The sequence below is a fragment of the Megascapheus bottae genome, chromosome 10, assembly GCF_031878675.1.
Source record: "Megascapheus bottae isolate mThoBot1 chromosome 10, mThoBot2.hap1, whole genome shotgun sequence".
Taxonomy (NCBI): domain Eukaryota; kingdom Metazoa; phylum Chordata; class Mammalia; order Rodentia; family Geomyidae; genus Megascapheus; species Megascapheus bottae.
In genome coordinates this window covers 30,644,484-30,652,204 of record NC_143518.1, presented here as the reverse complement: position 1 = coordinate 30,652,204, position 7,721 = coordinate 30,644,484, and the positions used below count along the sequence as shown (strand labels likewise).

Here is a 7,721-nt window from a genome sequence, read left to right as displayed (position 1 = left end):
TAGGAGGAGCTTCATTATTGGAGATGGAATTATTGGAGGAAATTTGAATTTATGCTATAAAAGTGATTCATGGAAGGCCTCTAGGATGGAGTGGTCTGGCTATGCTAGGAAGACCAACTATGTTATTAACGAGTGGAAGTTTTGAATTAAAGAATATCAGTTGAACATCCCATGCATAGGGAGGAGATGAGAATAGGGGATTGAGTTCGGTCAAAGGGACAATAGTGATACACTGATATATCAGGAGAGCAACATACACTTAGGATTCATAAACTTCACTTTGGGGACCCTCTCCTATGTCATCTTACAAATTTATCTCTCACCTTCCCTCCCTCTTTCTTTTTAGCTTCTTCCGATTTGAATCTTTGGAATAAAATACTAATTGGAAATATTACATTTTATGAGTTATGTGAGTTGTCCTAATGAATCATAAAATTTGAACATGTCATGGAAACTCTGTAATATATGGCCAGTTCATCAGAAGACCAAGTGGCTCCTACTGCTGGCATCTGAAATAAGGCTATTCTTGTGAGCTACTGTGTATGTAAAACGTGACCTAACTCTGGGGGGTAGCCACAACCATGATTGCATTGCAGGGAGGAAGAAAACATGCCAAAGCTAACCTCACAATGTACAGATTAAACAATATAAGGAATCCGTGAGAAGATTATCTTAGGAAGCGTTCTGTTTCTGTGACAAAACACTTGAGGTGAACAGCTTAAATGGTGGCAAGATCTATTTGGAGGTCTCAGTCCCTGGTCACTTGGTGCCATCATTTTGGGCCAGCTATAACATTAAGGAGAGGAGAACAGGGCTGTTCTCCTTATGGCAGCTAGGAAGCAAAGAAAGACAAGAGGAAGTTGAATCCCAATGTCACCTTCAAAGCATATGTCCAGTGACCTGCTCCTAAGGTTTCCCATCACCAAAAGTTTCCACCACCTCCCATTAGCCCCATCAGCTGGAAACCAAGTCTTCAATAAATTGATTTTCAGAGGAGAATTAAGATCTATGCCATGAAGAGATGCAAGATTAGCAGAGCATGAATTTGGGGTTATGCTTCTCTTTTCTGAGGAGTTCCTTGTCTCCAGGATGAGACATCTAGGAGGCAATGCAACCAGAGTTCAGCAGAGAGTCGGATGAGGACAAAAATTTAGAATATCCATATTCAGGATATTAAAACATGGGTCTTTCTGCCTCAGAGTCCTCCAAGGCCTCTTGAGCCATATATAAACTAGAATCGAGATAATCTAATCCATTTTATCAGCTAACAAAAGTTAGTGATTTCTAGATGAGCCTTTCTGCTGTTCATAGAAGAATCTCTGCCAATAGAAGAATTTGATTTCAGAAAATCAAGTATTTCTTCTTGTGTTATGGTTCATCAGTTGACAGCAACCATTCAAACATCTAGTCCTCTCTTCTTGCTATCCGTAATTAAGTGAATGTGGACAAGAGATCTAGCTGCAGGAAAGCAAAGCATACAGATCTTCAAGAGTTCCTGAGGCAGGTGGATGCGCTGTCCTCTGAGGCAGATAAACTCTGTCCTCTGCTGCTTTGGATCACTTAAGCTTGGCAGAATCAACACCACCTGGGAAGCTGCTAGAAATGCAGAGCTTTGGGTGCCATCCAGAACTACTGAGTGAGAATTTGCATTTTTGGCAAGATTTTTGAATAATTCAACTATACAGTACTCCCTCCCCATTTTTCTCTCTGCTCCTCCTCCTCTTCCTCCCTCCCTCTTTCCCTTCTTCCCTTCCTTTCTCTCTCATTTTCTCTCTTCTTTCCCTTCTGTCTTTCTTTCTTGCTTATTGTTTCCTCTTTTTTTCTTTCCTTCCTTCCTGTTTCCTTCTGTCTTTCCTTCCTTCATTTCTTCCTTTCTTTCTTATTTGGTTTTTTAATTTAGAGAATATTAGTTTCTGTAATCAAACCCACACAGATAAGACTTTACATATTTAATACAGTGATTTACCCCTGTACAAATGAAAAAAATTAAGTTTAACATTTCTAGACCAATATGGCTATTAATTTCTGTACAATGTCAACTAAACACGGTAAACTGGGATACTTTTTCCAAAGTCTGTCTGTCTTCTTTCTCTCTCTCTCTCTCTCTCTCTCTCTCTCTCTCTCTCTCTCTCTCTCTCTCTCTCTCTCTCTCTCTTTTTCTGGTGCTCTATTAGGGATTGAATCCATGGCAAGACAATTATCTTGAGATAGGATTTCACTATGTATACCATACTGGCTATTATCATCTGCCTCAGCCTTCTGAATGCTGGGTTATAAACATATACTTCCATATCTGGCTCTTTGTTCCTTTTTTTAAAATCTGAAAAACAGATATATGCGCAGCTTTGGCAGATAGAGAAGAACCAAGATCTCATAGAAAGAGATATTTGTGTCTGTTAGAAGAAAGAAACTAAAAACTATCATTAGAGTCTATGGTACCCTGGAAGGAATCTGTTCCTTGTATGAGAGGGCCACATGTTGCAAGAACACTGCATGGAGAAGGCAATGTAATGTCAGTGACTGTGTTTTAGTGACACAGGCCTGTTGTCTGTGACTGATATGTCCAAGCAGCCCCATAGGAAGCCAGAACAGAAGGTAGCTGGTTCTGGTTTCTGTGCTATAAAAATCTAATCATTTGGTCTACCCAAAATGATCACAATAGATTCTAAAACTGTTTCCCTTTTATAAGTCAGGTCTGTGATATTTTGAGAAAGCAGGCCTTAGATGTGTACATCAAACTAGGACAGTGCCACTGAGGACAAAAAGAGCCTTGGTCAAGGATGATGGAGGTTAAAAGAAGAAAACCATCCACAACAATATTACATTAGTAAAAGCTTTACCTGCAGTCATAGGGAGACAGATTCTCTGGGTGGGCAGCTTTCTTCTTTGTCATTCTATGAATAAGAAAATTGTCTTTAGATCAGTATCATAAAAATATTTCAGAGCCTAGGTGGTGTTCCTGGAGGCTTTTGTTCATTTGTTTTTGTTTTGTTTTCTTTTGCTTAAGGCTGGCACTCTACCACTTGAATCACAGCCCCACTTCCAACTTTTTGATGGCTAATTGGAGATAAGAGTTTCACATGCTTTATTTGCCCAAGCCTGGCTTTGAACCACAATCCTTAGTTATCAACTTCCTGAGTAGCTACAATTGCACGCAAAAGAGCCACGGGCATCATGCAAGCATAGGGTTTTTGAAGGGATGATGGGTAAGTCAGCCCTGGCATCAAAGATATAAAAGGATAGAAATGGCCTCACCCCACAGTGAGGAAAGCTGGGAAACTTAGAGTGGGTACGCAGATAATCCTTTATCTCTTACCGTGCTCTACCCTTAATGATGCAGATGTTCAGCTCCCTCACCAGCATCCGGTCAAGCCTACGTCTTTCCTCATTCACCAGTTCTGAGCAAAATGGCTCTTCTCTTCTGCTGCTTACACATTCTGAAGTCAGGTCTGTCTCAGGTACATTGTGTTTGCTTTCCCTGCCCCTGCAGAGGCTAACAGCCCTTACCGTCACAGTGGCTTTTTGTGACTTTCCTTGGCAAGCCCCTCTATGACCACCCATCTAATGTATTCTGGTCCTTCACAACCTATTTTGTTTTCTTATACACACTGGAATTTTAGGAAACCTTTTCTTTATTAGCTGTTCCCATCACTGGAGTTTAAACTCCATGAGACGAAAAGATCTTATTTATTCTTGTTCACTGCTGTAACCTGAGTGTCTAGAATATTGCAAAGATAAAGGTGAATGACAGATACCTTTTAAAAGGGGAGTTGCATAAAAGGATTAGATTTTCCTAATCGATTTATCCACCATCTCATGTTTGTAGAATTATCTTGTAGATAACAATGTCAGATCTTTCTTGGATCCCTCCTGGTCTCATTTTATTAGATTTGGATTATTGTCCCAATCTGTAGATCTCCCTTGGGATTTGAATCCAGCCCAGTCTACATCACGCTCTTCCTGAAAGTCAGCTTCACCACAGTGAATGCATCAATAGACACACAATTTTCTGAGATTCTTTAATTTATGCTTCCTGTTCACTTCAATCCCTTTTCATATGACCTCTACACTTGTTCACAAAACAAGCAGTACATGCTATGGGGGGATAAGGAACAAGGATTATAGACTTTAGAAACTAGCAAATTCCGAACCCCACCCCCTTTCTCTGCGGAATCACCATGGCGGCTGGGACCCTGTACACATATCCTGAAAGTGGAGGGCCTTCAAGGCCCTCATTGCTGCTCAGTACAGTGGGGCCCAGGTCCGTGTACTCTCCGCACCACCCCACTTCCACTTTGGCCAAACCAACCGCACACCTGAGTTTCTCCGAAAATTTCCTGCTGGCAAGGTTCCAGCATTTGAGGCTGATGACGGGTTCTGTGTGTTTGAGAGCAATGCCATTGCCTACTATGTGAGCAATGAGGAGCTTCGGGGAAGTACTCCAGAAGCAGCAGCCCGGGTGGTGCAGTGGGTGAGCTTTGCCGATAGTGACATAGTGCCCCCTGCCAGCACCTGGGTGTTCCCCACCCTGGGCATCATGCACCATAACAAACAGGCCACTGAAAATGCAAAGGAGGAGGTGAAGCGAATTCTGGGGCTACTGGATGCTCATCTGAAGACAAGGACTTTCCTGGTGGGCGAATGAGTGACATTGGCTGATATCACAGTTGTCTGCACCCTGTTGTGGCTCTACAAACAGGTCTTGGAGCCTTCTTTCCGCCAGGCTTTCCCTAATACCAACCGCTGGTTCCTTACCTGCATTAACCAGCCCCAGTTCCAGGCTGTTTTGGGGGAGGTGAAGCTGTGTGAGAAGATGGCCCAGTTTGACGCTAAGAAGTTTGCAGAAAGCCAGCCTAAAAAAGATGCCCCACGGAAAGAAAAGGGTTCAAGGGAAGAGAAGCAGAAGGAAAAGGAAAAGGCTTCTGAGCGAAAAGAGGAGAAAAAAGCAGCTGCCCCAGCTCCAGAGGAGATGGACGAGTGTGAGCAGGCACTGGCTTCCGAGCCCAAGGCCAAAGATCCCTTCGCTCATCTACCCAACAGTACCTTTGTGTTGGATGAATTTAAACGCAAGTACTCTAATGAGGACACGCTGTCTGTGGCACTGCCATATTTTTGGGAGCATTTCGATAAGGATGGCTGGTCCCTGTGGTATGCTGAGTACCGCTTCCCCGAAGAGCTCACCCAGACCTTCATGAGCTGCAACCTCATCACTGGAATGTTCCAGCGATTGGATAAGCTGAGGAAGAATGCCTTTGCCAGTGTTGTCCTCTTTGGAACCAATAATAGCAGCTCCATTTCTGGAGTCTGGGTTTTCCGAGGCCAGGATCTGGCCTTTCCGCTGAGTCCAGACTGGCAGGTGGACTACGAATCATATACGTGGCGGAAACTGGATCCTGGAAGCGAAGAGACCCAGACCTTGGTTCGAGAGTACTTTTCCTGGGAGGGAGCCTTCCAGCACGTGGGCAAAGCCTTCAATCAGGGCAAGATCTTCAAGTGACCATCCGTTGCCTTCGCCTAGCTGCCTGCACCTGCCCGTCAGGGACACAGGGGTCATTAAAGGAAACTGAACATTTAAAAAAAAAAAAAGAAACTAGCAAATTCCAACCTCAATCTTGCCACCTTTTTGTTGTTGTTGGCTGTTCATTTTAACTTAAGAACTCTATGCCTCTGCTTTGTGGTTTCCATCTCCCCATGTTACAGATAGAGACTGTAACAACCACCTAACATTCCACTTTCCTCGTGGAGTAGTAATCATGCAGATCCGGCAATGATGCACATAAATATGTTGTGGTATATTCTAAAAGTCTCTTAACACACAAGGCAGAAGCCAGCATCGCCAGAAAACAGAGGTCAGGAGTTAAAGAGAGTCCATACAATATGAAGCAGGTACCCAAAGGGCTTCCTCTGCAGCCTATTTTTAAGCCATCAGCCCCTCTCCTTGCACTGTGTACAATAGGGCATCTTAGCTCTTCCATCCTTGATTTTCATGCCAAGCATATAGACATGTCCTTAAAGAAACTGTGGGGAAAAATTATGTTAAATGAAAAGATAGAGGCCTTGCTATAAAAAGTGAGACTTTTAAAATGCTGTTACAACTATTTTTAACCCATGGTCCCATCCTGGCACATACCAAAGTCTCTCAATAATGCCAAAGGGGATTATGTGCACACAAAAACCTAAATCCTTAAAAATCTTCATATAGCTCGCAAAAATCTCATAAATATGTTTATTCCATGAGTCTACTGTTCGTCCTCTGCAAACTCTCCTACTGCATTTGCTACCCTCCTCTCCCCGACTCTGCTTATTCAATTTAGTCAACAGAGCCAAGCCAGACCCCTCTGGGTTTTTCCTTCATTTAGTACTTCATTTGATACCACAAAATTGCAGAAGCTGAGCTGGCTCTTCAGAATTTGGTAAGCCCTGAAGGAGAAAGAGTTTGAGTACTGCTTATTACATAGATATTTTCTACCTATCAGCCTGATTTGTTGTCTTTACACTAAAGGAAACCTAGGCTTGGAGACAGTAAATAACTATGGGGCAGATTCCAAGATCTCTAGTGACTCAGTGTGTTATGCCTCTCTCTACTTGAACAGTGTACTTTCCAGTCCTCCTTGACATCTTTCCAGCCCTGATATCTTTATATAAAACTCATAATTCATATACTTTCATGATTCATTTGCACTTAGAAATTAGTCATTGCTATTTGAGATGCTGATAAATGAGCATGTGTACATGTGTGTACACACATACACACACACACACACACATACATACACACATGCAGGCACGCAGGCACAGCTTTTGGTCTATGGATTAGTTATTTCCCTCAAATCCCATCCACAGATCCTTCATCAAGAATCTCCAAAACTATAAATTCTCAAGTGGAAGCCTAGTGCTTACACAGGCAGCTGAAGTTTGAGGACCATGGTATGAAGCCAATCTGCACATGAAAGTCCATGAGACTCTTTTCTCCAATAAACTACTCAGAAAAAAAATGGTGCTGCAGCTCAAGTGGTTGAGCATTAGCCTTGAGCACTAGCTCTGGGTCAGCTCCCAGATGCTCTACAGAATGGCAATAATAATAATAATAATAATAATAATAATAATTCTCAAGTAGAATGACAGGAAACGTATAGTCTTCAGTGTTTCTATCTCCAAAATCTATGACTATACTGTCTCAAAATTTCTTGCCCATAAATCAAAATAATCTTTTTCTGTTTTCCAAACCTGTCTAGGCTTGAAAGAGAACCATTTCTTGGGAAGTTCCTTGGAAAAGATTTCTCAAACTCTGCTATATAGCCTAGAACTAGACTGAAATCTTTAGAATCTGAGATAATTTGTTGTGGCCAAGCCAGGACCTGACAAACAAGGTGTTTGGTTGTATAGTCAACCTCCTCAACAGTGTCCTCCAGCCCTTATGACATTAGAGTTCTCCCGATACCAAACATGACTTTTGGTATAATTAACATATAGGAATCTACTATGTGTATCTCTATGAAGCTATGAAGGATATGTATTTTAAGAGTACTTTCAGAGAAGTTGTATTCTAGTGGGCAGATGAACACAAAAACAGGGAAGTTTGAAGTTGTGTGTGACTGGACAAACACTGTTGTAGAAATATACAAGTGGGGCTCTCAGATCAGCCTGATGAGCCTGGGTTTCCTGGAGGATATGACAGTCAAACTGAATCTTAAAAAGTATCCCAGGAAGTATCCAACGGG

General features: G+C 42.2%; 1 pseudogene; it reads left to right on the top strand.

Moving 5' to 3' along the window:
• Positions 1-4,154: 4,154 nt before the first annotated feature.
• Positions 4,155-5,563, top strand: LOC150057840 (elongation factor 1-gamma pseudogene; annotated as a pseudogene).
• The last annotated feature ends 2,158 nt before the right edge of the window (positions 5,564-7,721 follow it).